Here is a 12,031-nt window from a genome sequence, read left to right as displayed (position 1 = left end):
CAACAGAGCATGGACAGAGTTCTTACTCCAGTCCTCCGAAGATACCAGCCACAGAGACTGGCGAAACATCAGGAAGAACAACATTCAGAACACGGCCAAAGAACCCAAAAAACCCACAACAGCCATCAGATCCCGGTCGTGAAAGTCTTCGAGAATATATTACCACGTATTGACATCAGCAAGACTTGCGATCAAAGAAAAGTAAAGGAATTTGCCCAAGCGCTTGAGGAACCCCTTCCAGGCCCGGCTGATGCAAATGTACCTGAACGATGGGAACATTTCAAGAATGTTGTTTATAACACCACCTTGTCCACATTTGGCAAGAAGACCAAAGAGATGGTAGACTGGTTTGAAGCCCATTTGGAGGAGCTGATACCAGCCATTGAGGAAAAGAAGAGAGCTCTAACAGCGTACAAAGCCTGTCTAGTGAACACAACTTGCAGGTTCTTTAAGCTGCTCGCAGCCAAGTCCAACAGGCTGCCAGGAGATGTGCCAACAATTATTGGCTTCAGCTCTGCTCTCAGATACAGATAGCAGTGGGCACAGGTAACATCAAGGGAATGTATGATGGTATCAAGCAGGCTTTAGGTCCAATACAGAAGAAATCTGCTCCTTTGAAGAGTGCTACAGGTGTGATCATCCAGGACCAAGCAAAGCAGATGGAACGCTGGGTGCAGCACTACTCTTATATTCTAGAGAGAATGTAGTAACAGAAGAGGCATTAAATAACTAGTGTCTGTCTGTCTTGGAAGAGTTGGACAGCAAACCAACTATAGCAGAAATAAAAGCGGCCTTGGATTTCCTCACCTTCGGCAAGGCATCTGGGAAGGATAACATCCCTGTTGAAGTGCTGAAGTGCTGTAAAGAGATCGTCACCACTCAGCTGTATGAAATCTTTTCTCATTGCTGGAGGGAGGGTGGAGTACCACAGGACATGAAAGATGCAAACATCATCACATTGTATAAGAACAAAGGAGATAGGGGTGACTGCAATAACTACTGTGGCATCTCTTTTTTCAGCGTTGTAGGGAAGCTGCTTGCCCATGTTGTGCTGAAGAGACTCCAGGTGCTTGCAGAAACAGTCTATCCAGAATCACAGTGTGGATTTCAAGCTAATAGATCCACCCCTGACATGGTATTCTCCCTCAGACAGTTGAAGGAGAAATGTAAGGAACGACAGCCACTCTTTGTGGCCATCATAGATCTCACAAAGGCCTTTGATTTGGTTAGGAGGGATGGCCTTTTTACAATACTTCCCAAGATTGGATGTCCACCTCGACTCCTTAACATCGTTAGGTCCTTTCAGGAGGAAATGAAAGGCACTGTAGTTTTTTATGGCTCAACATCAGATCCCTTTGACATCCAAAGTGGAGTGAAACATGACTGTGTCCTCGCACTGACCCTGTTTGGGATTTTTTTTTGCTGTCATGCTGAAGTACGCTTTTGGAACTGCAACAGAAGGTGTCGCCCTCCAGACTAGATCAGGTGGAAAGCTCTTTAATCTCTCTAGATTGAGTAAACCAAAATCCAGCTGAAATGTATGCAAGAGTTCCTCTTCACTGATGATGCAGCCATTGTTGCCCATTCTGCTGAAGAGCTCCAGCACTTTATGAACCGTTTTAGTAAGGCCTGCCAAGATTTTGGATTAACAATCAGCCTAAAGAAAACACAAGTCATGGGCCAGGGCATGGACACACCTCCCTCTGTTACCATTTCTACACAAGAACTGGAGGTTGTTCACAATTTCGTGTTCGTTCATTCGTTTAGTCGTTTAGTTGTGTCCGACTCTTCGTGACCCCATGGACCAGAACACACCAGGCCCTCCTATCTTCCACTGCCTCCCGGAGTTGGGTCAGATTCATGTTGGTTGCTTCGGTGACACTGTCCAACCATCTCATCCTCTATCGTCCCCTTCTCCTCTTTCCTTCACACTTTCCCAACATTAAGGTCTTTTCCAGGGAGTCCTCTCTTCTCATGAGATGGCCAACGTATTGGAGCCTCAGCTTCAGGATCTGTCCTTCCAGTGAGCACTCAGGGATGATTTCCTTTAGAATGGATAGTTTTGTTCTCCTTGCAGTCCAGGGGACTCTCAAGAGCCTCCTCCAGCACCACAATTCAAAGGCATCAATTCTTCGGCGGTCAGCTTTCTTTAGGGTCCAGCTCTCACTTCCATACATCACTACAGGAAAAACCATAGCTTTGACTATTTGGACTTTTGTTGGCAAGGTGATATCTCTGCTTTTCAAGATGCTGTCATCGCTTTCCTCCCAAGAAGCAGGCGTCTTTTAATTTCATGGCTGCTGTCTCCATCTGCAGTGATTATGGAGCCCAAGAAGGTAAAATCTGTCACTGCCTCCATATCTTCCCCTTCTATTTGCCAGGACGTGATGGGGCCAGTGGCCATGATCTTAGTTTTTTTGATGTTGAGTTTAAGACCGTTTTTTGCACTCTCCTCTTTCACCCTCATTACAAGGTTCTTTAGTTCCTCCTCACTTTCTGCCATCAGAGTGGTATCATCTGCATATCGGTTGATATTTCTTCCGGCAATCTTAATTCCGGCTTGGGATTCCTCTAGTCCAGCCTTCCGCATGATGTATTCTGCATATAAATTAAATAAGCTGGGGGACAATATACAGCCTTGTCGTACTCCTTACAGCCTTGTCGTACACGTACCAATTTCGTGTACCTAGGCTCAACGGTCTGACACACTCTCTCTAGATGTCGAGCTGAATAGACGCATTGGCAAAGCAGCTACCATGTTCTGTAGACTCACAAAAGCAAAGTGTGCTGCTTTGTATGGCTTAATAAGAAGCTGATGGCATATACCAAGATCCAGGTCTATAGAACCTGTGCCCTGAGTACACTCCTGTACTGGAGTGAGTCCTGGACCCTTTGTGCACGGCAGGAGAGGAAGTTGAGCATGTTCCATATGTGTTGTCTCTGACACATTTTTGGTATCACCTGGCAGGACAAAGTTCCAAATAGAGTAGTCCTAGAATGAGCTGGAATTTTTAGCATGTATACATTAGTAAGACAGTGACATCTATGTTGGCTTGGGCATTTTGTGAGAATGGCTGATGGTCAGATTCCAAAAGATCTCCTGTATGGAGGATTAGTGCAGGGAAAGCACCCCAGAGGGAGACCACAGCTGCAATACAAGGATACGTATCTGCAAGCGGGATCTGAAGGCCTTAACAGATGGGAAACCTTGACATCTGAGTGTTGAGCCTGGAGGCAGGCGGTGCAGCATGGCCTCTCCCAATTTGAAGAGACACTTGTTCAGCAAAGAGGCAGTCCGGAAACCAGCAAAATCAGGGAACTGGACAGGGGATAGATTGTATTTGTCTTCAGTGTATAAGCGATCGTCACTCCCGAATTGGCCTTCTCAGCCACACTAGATGCTGTTCCAAGACCTCTATTCAGAGCACGTTACCATAGTCTCTCGAGGCTGAAGGATGCCTACTATTATTGGTACCCTGGGTGGCTTGTTGAGGAAGGAGGGCCCAGTCTGACTGCCACACTGCCAAGGAACAGAGTAAGAACTCAATCTCACACCAAGGCAACAGGGCTGGAAGTGGAGGAGCCCCCCCCCCAACTGTGCATGGAGAGGTTGGGAATTATGTGTACACCATATGGAAAGGTCACTTTGAGGGTGGGCTGTATAAAGGAGGAGGGTGGTTGTACAGAGAGAGAGAAAAAAAAGAGGTGAGGCAGAATGGACTGAAGTCCCATGGCAAGAGAATTGTACCTTTTTCAACCTTCCCAGTGTCATCTGGTGTTGGTCTACATCCTGCCTGAACTGAAGCAAAGAAAGAAGTATCCTTCCCTGACCCAGAAGGAGTGGTAGCATCATCAAAAGGCGGACCGGGCAACTCCACGACTAGCTGAACTAAAGGACTGTTACAGTTAAGGTGCCTAGTGGGGTGCAGCTCATACTTAGCTGAGGCAAGGTACCCAACATGGGCCAGGTATGGCCTTGGGAGGGTGAATAGTACTACTTGTGGACATGCTAGTGGGAATGGAGAGAGATACCTGAGGAGGCAAACTGAAGCACTATACATTGAGAATGCCAAAAAAGGGCAAGGGGGCGACAAGACTACCTCTTCTAAAACTATGCTAAATTAATTCTCTTAATGAAGTTGACAAGACGTCCATCCTCTCTGACCAGTGTAACATCATGACCAGAATATTTTTCTGGCACCAGTGACTTCATATAGAAAGCTTACTACCAGCAACAGAGCAGCTGCCTTTGCAGACAAACAAAACACTCCAAAACACTTAATTTGACAATAAATTTCTATTTGGCTACAGTGTGTAGTCAAACTACAAAGTATGATGGTACTCATACATATTGGAATTCAAGCTGTGCTAAACTGTAAAGTGGTGGGATCAGAATCCAGTTTGAGATTCTGACCTGGAATCTGATAGTAGAAGAAAGTGTTCAACCATATACTGTATTGATTTGCTTCTACATATTATTCTCTTGAGTCTTTTTTTTCCTCCTAGACAGGTTTCCTTCCTTCCTTCCTTCCTTCCTTCCTTCCTTCCTTCCTTCCTTCCTTCCTTCCTTCCTTCCTTCCTTCCTCCCTCCCTCCTTTCTTTCTTTCTTTCTTTCTTTCTTTCTTTCTTTCTTTCTTTCTTTCTTTCTTTCTTTCTTTCTTTCTTTCTTTCTTTCTTTCTTTCTTTCTTTCTTTCTTTCTTTCTTTCTTTCTTTCTTTCTTTCTTTCTTTCTATTTTTACCTGCCATTCTCCTTAAAAGGATCCAAAGGCTGAGATCATATTACATGGAAATATGATTTACTAGATTCAGAAAAAGAAGAGGCACTCGAGATCATATTGCAAACATCCACTGTTTACTAGTGAGCACCAAATAATTTCAGTAGAAGATCAGTCTATGGTTTATGAGCTGCAGCAAAGCCTTTGAGGATCATGAGAAACAATGTTTTTTTCTGAAAGAAATGGGTGTAACTCATCACTTGATTGTCCTGATGCATAATCTGTATTGTGGACAAGAAGCTACTGTTAAGGCAGAATATGGAGAGACAGAACGGTTTCCAGTAGGCAAAGGTGTTAGACAAGGGTGCATTTTATCCCCTTACTGTACTGTATTTGTTAAATTTGTCTACAGAATGTATAATACGGAAAGCCAGACTAGATGAAGGAGGAGTGAAAATTGATAAATTAAGATATGCAGATGGCACCATCTTAGTGGTAGAAAGTAGCAATGACTTGAAATGACTGTTAGGGAAAGTGAAAAAAGAAAGTGTCAAAGCAGGACTGCAGTTGAACATGAAGAAGACAAAAATCATGATTACAGATGAACTACAGAACTTTAGCATTGACAATAAAGAAACTGAAATAGGTAGAAATTTTGCAAACCTTGGTTCAATCATCAATCCAAGTGGCAATTGCAGCCAAGAAATCAGAAGAAGATGGAGACTCAAAAGGGCAAAAATGAAGGAATTAGAAAAGATAATAAAGTGTAAGGATCTATTGCTGGAGACCGAGACCAAGATCATCCACACTCTTATATTTCCAATCACCATGTATGGGTGTGAAAGCTGGAAAGTTAAGAAAGCGGACAGGAAAAGTACTGATTTGTTTGAAATGTGGTGCTGGAGGAGAGCTTTATAAATACCCTGGACTGCCAGAAAGATAAAATGAATCCTTGATCAAATCAAGCCTGAACTTTCCCTGGAGGCAAAAATAAAACTGATGCTGTCCTGCTTTGGCTATATCATGAGAAGGCAGGATTCTCTGAAAAAATACAATAATGCTGAGAAAGGTGGAAGGCAGCAGGAAAAGAGGAAGAGTAAATGCAAGATGGACTGACTCCCTAAGGAAGCCACAGCCTTGAGTTTACAGGAGCTGAGCAGTCCAGTTGAGGACAGGACATTTTGGATATTGCTTATTCATAGGGTCTCTATAAGTTGGAGGTGACTTGACAGCACATAACAACAACAATGATATTATGGCAGTAATTCCACTCTTAGAACACAGGGTAAGTAAATCAGCTGAAAAGAGGTTGAGGAAGGTAGTTGTGCAGAAAAGCATGAAACAGGATGTTTTAGCAATCTTGGCTTAATTACACTATCTCCGATGCTGCCACTTAAATTAAGCTGTCTGGTGCAACAGCAACCCATAATTCCTAAGTTTGATCTTTCCTTCCATACAAAAATATGCTTTGTTTTAAAGTTCTAATCACATCAGAAGCCTGAAATCCCCAACCCATTGCTTTTGGAATTAGAGGCATTTAAATCAATCAGTGTTCTGCTTGGAATTGAAGTGTAAATTGATGAATAGAAATAGGCAGGAAATAAGCCATTCTTCCCCATTCCTCCACAAGCCCCCAAAGATCCAAGTGGCTTTTTAATGGCTTTTTGAGGATGTATAGTTTTAAAATGTCTGTGTTGTTTGCCTAAAGCACACAATTACAGATTTGCAGAAATTTTCTTAAAACATTTAAAATAACAGCACAGAGAGTTCATTAATTGGCAGATAACAAGAACAGAGAAAAGTGAAACAGTAGTGCATTGCCCATGCATTGACAACAGAGTTTTATGGCCCTGTCCATTTGAAAACATGGGAACTTTCAACATGTACAAATATACATTTCTGTATTTCCTTTTGCCTTTGCTGGGGAATCCTCTCCATCTTTTTTAGAGATAACTGCTGAGGAAAATAAAACCTAGTTGAATATATAGGAGAGCATAATCACAGTAGTTTTTTCATTAAGTGTCAGAATGGCTGTCTATTACCAACTTGAAACATACATTAGAAAAGTGCTTTTAAAAACAGCAGATCCATTCTCTGTATTTTATATAAACAGGAGAACAGAACTGTAGCTTTAGGGTTGGGAGAATTGTCTTACCTGTCCTTCCTACTAATAGGCAGCTAATAATTCAAAATAGTTATTTGAATTGTATGTAAGCGAAAACCTAAATTACAGTTCAAAGTTTGGAAGATCAAAGAAAAACTTAATGACTTATAATTGTTAGTACATTTATATAGCATTTAATGCTTTTGCACAGTGTTCTACATAGATAAATGAAAACATTCTGCCAAAGAACATTTTTTGTCTCTAGACACCCCAAAGTTTACGTGTCTATTAGTAAATTTATTGTTTATTATCTTTTTACCCTGTTTCCCTGAAAATAAGACCTAACCTCTGAAAATAAGCCCTAGTGTGATTTTTCAGGATGCTAGTAATATAAGCCCTACCCCAAAAATAAGCCCCAGTTAAGTGAAACCCCACCCTCCACCACTGTGCAGCAACCAGAAGAATATTGCATGACTATTTGAATAAATGTAGATTGTTGTACATGAAAAAAAATAAAACATCCCCTGAAAATAAGCCCTTATGTGTTTTTGGAGCAAAAATTAATATAAGACCCTGTCTTATTTTTGGGGAAACACTGTAGGTATGTACAAGCTGTATACCTTTCTATATCTGGAGTAGGAATTCTATCCCTCTCATGGTGGCTGCTAAGATGTCTCTTAGCTTAAAATGTCCACTTTGCTTAATAGCTACTATCTCTGAATGTAACATGGCCCCTCCCCACCACCACAATCTCATTACCAATTAAAAATATATATACATTGCAGTTTCTATACAGTACAGTATTTCCCATATAATAGCATGACCCACTTTCCAGCATTTCTACTATACCCCTGAACACCAATCTATCTTTTTACTCTTTTTATTTAACCTAACATCCTGCATGTTAAACATAACACCCTCCTTTTATAGTCTTCCTGAATAGTTAACACATCTGGACCATATCAATCAATGAACAATGCCCTATGGACACCATAGAACCCAAACAGTACAGTGGTGCCTTGATTTACGAATGTCCTGACATATGACCATTTCGAGTTACGGCCAGCTCTGTCCGCAAAATTTTGCTTCTACTTGCGACCGGAACTTCAAGTTACAACCAGAAAAAGGCAGGGAAAACAGGCGGGGAATTCAAGTTGCTAACCGTTGGTGGCAAAGAGGCTGCTTTTTTGTAGCTCTTTAGCCCCAGCAGTTAGAGAGTGTGTGATTGGAGGAGGCTTCAGACTGCCTGGTAAGGTAAGGTACGGCTTTCTACTTTTAAAAAACTGTTCTGGGTGGGTTTTGCAGCGTGGTTTTAGGCTGGGTGGTGGGAATATGTTTCTATGCTGTGATGGGTCTGGGGGGGGGTTGTTTGGTTTTTTCCCAGTTTCCGATGGGTCTTGCAGGATTTGTTTGTTTGTTTTTTCCATTTATGATGGGTCTTGCAGGGTTTGTTTGCTTTTTGGGGGTTTCCCCCCATTTCCGATGGGTCTTGCAGGGTTTGTTCCCCCCCCCCCATTTCCGATGGATCTTTCAGGGTTTGTTTCCTTTTTGCTTTGCTTTGCTTTTTTTTTTTTTTTTTTTTTTTTGCATTTCCAAAGGTTCTTGCACGGTTTGTTTGCTTTTTGCATTTCTGAAGAGTCTTGCACGGTTTGTTTGCTTTCTGCTTTGCTTTTTTTGCATTTCTGAAGGGTCTTGCACGGTCTGTTTGCGTTTAGCTTTGCTTTTTATGCATTTCCAAAGGGTCTTGCACAGTTTGTTTGCTCCCCCTCCCCTTCGGCCAGAACGGGTTAATCGTGTTTCCGATGGATCTTGCAGTTTTGTTTGTTTGTTTTTTGGTGTTGTTTTTCTTCGGCCAGAATGGATTAATTGCATTTCAGTGCATTCCTATGGGAAATGGTTCTTCGACGTACGACCAATTCGAGTTACAACCGGAGTTCCGGAACCAATTAAGTTCGTAAGCGAGGCACCACTGTACATAACTGAAAGCAGGAAATGGAGAACACACACACACACACACACACAGAGAGAGAGAGAGATAGAGAGAGAGAGAGGTTCCAAGGCTCAGGGAATATATTGCATAGGGTGTTTCTTATCAGTATGGATAGATGTGTGAGCAAAGATAAGACTTAATGCAAACAAAACCTGTTCTTTCTTTTTATATTCTCCAGGCAAAAATTATCATTCTATGCCAGTTCAATGGAAAGTTGGGGCACTTTTATTTTTTTTATGCTTTATTTTATTGCTCCAGTGCTGGCACTGTGACAAGTTGCATAAGGAAATTTAAATGCACATATTGAATTCTTCTTTGGCCTTCATTAAGTATACCCAGTTGTATGTTTACAGGAAGTGCTGGTTATATAGGCAGCTGCAAGTCTTGATGTGGTAGCTGTTTGACTAATAGTCTCACATGATTACATTTCCAAAACTGCAGACAAGGGCTTGGATGAGAGGGGTTCAAGTCACTGCATTCTTGAACTAGCAACTAATCACAGGATTAACCACACTGGACGTTTTGTTCTATTTTCTTGGTCATCAGCAAAGAGGCATATGGCTATCAGGATCTTCCCCACCCTGAGAATGTAATTTATATTCCTGTGGATATTTCACATTTCTTTTATTAGAGATTTATTCAGTACTTTCTCAAAGGGAGCTCTTGATTCTCTTTCTGTCCACCCACTTAAGTCTCACAATCAGTCTGCAAGTAGATTAGGCTGGAACTAAGGTTGTTTACCAATCAGGTTCATGAAAATGCAGAAGCTGGATTTTTAAGATGTCTAAATTCTTGGGTGCCAGTTTATACATCACCAAGAAAGGAATTAAAGGGGGGGGTAGCATTCAGATTGCTATTAGGTATATAGTTTTTCAAAAAAATGCACAGTGTACATAATTGCCAGTACTAGGTTATAGGTACATATAATAACAAATTAACTAGCTGATGTAATTATTATCGTGAGATAATATACTTCGAGGAGGATTATTACCACTCTGCATTGCGCTTGTTCTGTCTGCTGGCCAGGTGCTGCCAGTAGGCAACTCTAAGGTTTCCCCTTCTTGCATTTCTTTATCTTTAAGTTGGACTTGGACAGCAGTCTTTCAGAAAGGAGACCTTCTTCTCTGAAGACAGCCTTAAATGTGAGCCAGCCAGCATGTTAACCTCCCCACTACACCAGCTTCTTCAACAACTGGAGGCCTCTGTAACACAGAAGCATGGCAGATTGTTCCCATCCCCCAAATTTCACTCTATCACTCTTAGAAAATCTGTCAACTGTGCTTTGATGTGGGGAAACCGAACTTTTAAAAGAATTAGCGATGAATATCACAAGAATGTAGATACAGCATTTTGGCAGCGATTGTAGAATCAAATGCTTTGCTCTATGTTTAACCATCACCACATGTTTTCTTCTTACAGCTGGTGACGATCATTGGTGTTCAACTTCTTGTTTGCTTATCACGGCAGAGCCAAAGGCAAAGGTGGTAATAAAAGTTAAGCCTCTTTCCTGCCAGCACAAGCTAAAAATGAAGCATAATTTTTAAAGTCTTGTGCCCCAGCAAAAAGTTTTCAAAGGCTGATCCTCACTATTTCAGGAAAGCTGTGCTCTGTTCTCTTTCCACTTTGTTCTTTATTGATTAAAAAGATAATAGTGCCTGATAACTTCATTTAAGAGCAAATCCTTTCAAAATAACTATCAGAATTCTTTTGATATTAGCAAGTACTTAAGGTGATGTTTTTGATGGTATAGAAAATATGCATTCATTTAACCTCCTTGGTTAAATTATTTTGTATTTCTAGCAAGAAAATGCATTTACCTGGTGGTTTGAAAAAGAATGCTGGAGCTTTATCTTCGGTTTACATGTTTCCTTTATTTGATCTGGGACAAAATGTACCACACATTCAGCTAGATTTTTGATTGCACACACATTCTTTCTACCTAATATATCTTGAATATGCACTGTCAACAATTAAGTACTGTAAACACATTCCCATGGAATGATCCAGAAGATTCATGAAACTGAACAATTTAGGCTTTTGTTAGATCTTTTGTAGGCTTTGTGTTTTTCATGTGATGTGTGCTAGTTATTACATTTGGCAATGAGCTACGTACTTTAAATCCTTATACAGAGAGTCTAACTAATTGTAGTAGCAAACCCAAATTAAAACTACCATGTGCAAATACTATAGTATCCATTGGGCAAGGAGGGGCTCATGCCCAGATTTCTCTAAACTGGCAGAGCCTTAAACTGGCATAGTTCATCTACATGGTATAGTGTGTAGAAGCAGAGAATGGCGCTTCACTTAAATGTTTCATTTTTACAAGTGGCCAACTGTTTGCAGAAATGTGGAAAAACCTGAACAGGAGTAAACTCAGAGGCAACCAGTGATAATGGTTATAATCAAGGAATTCAAATCATGACCAACTTCAGGCCAGTTTATTTCAGTGGGTTTACTCAGAGTAGGAGTAACATGGATTCAACCCATATATTATTTATATTTGAGCAGTCAACTATAGAAGTGTTTACAACAGGATTTATTAAAATGCTTGGGCCATGCATTTTACAAAGTGAAATGCCGTGCAAAATTAGTTCTCTCTTCCCTTCTCCATTGTTTTCCAACGAAGCAGGAAATAGGCTCACAACTACTCAGAAATAGTGCCCTAAGTGTGTGTTTTGCATTAAAGAAAAGAAAGCTAAACACATTTTTGAATATTGATTTCATCATGCAAATATTTTCTTTGTATGGAGGCTAAACCCTGATTGCCTATCAGCTGTGGAACTCAGAACATAAAGGTGAAGAAAGAATAAACTGAGGAATAGTGATTGCATAAGAGAGAAAATACAAATATTTCATTAATATAATCTAGGGAAGGGCAGCTGTTGTCACCCATGTATTGCATGTTGCTGTAGCTTTCACCAGCATAACCAGTGGTGAGGGATTATGGGAAGTGCAGTCTGAAAACATCTGAACAGCCCTAGTACTTGCCCTGATGTTATTCAAGGGCATATTTTGAAAGTATGTATGCATGCATGCATGCTAACCTTATTAAATGAAGTAAACAAGACACCTCGAACACAACGTAACTAGAAATGATTTTTAAGAAAGAGTGTGTAGCCCTGTGGATTTATTACATACTGCCAGTGATTATAGCAGGAACTGAATATGAATTAAGTCTATATCACTGCTCAGCAAATTAGCACTGCAGGCATTCTATTGTA

Source organism: Pogona vitticeps, chromosome 4 (genome assembly GCF_051106095.1).
Source record: "Pogona vitticeps strain Pit_001003342236 chromosome 4, PviZW2.1, whole genome shotgun sequence".
Classification (NCBI taxonomy): Eukaryota; Metazoa; Chordata; class Lepidosauria; order Squamata; family Agamidae; genus Pogona; species Pogona vitticeps.
This window is presented reverse-complemented; position numbering follows the sequence as displayed.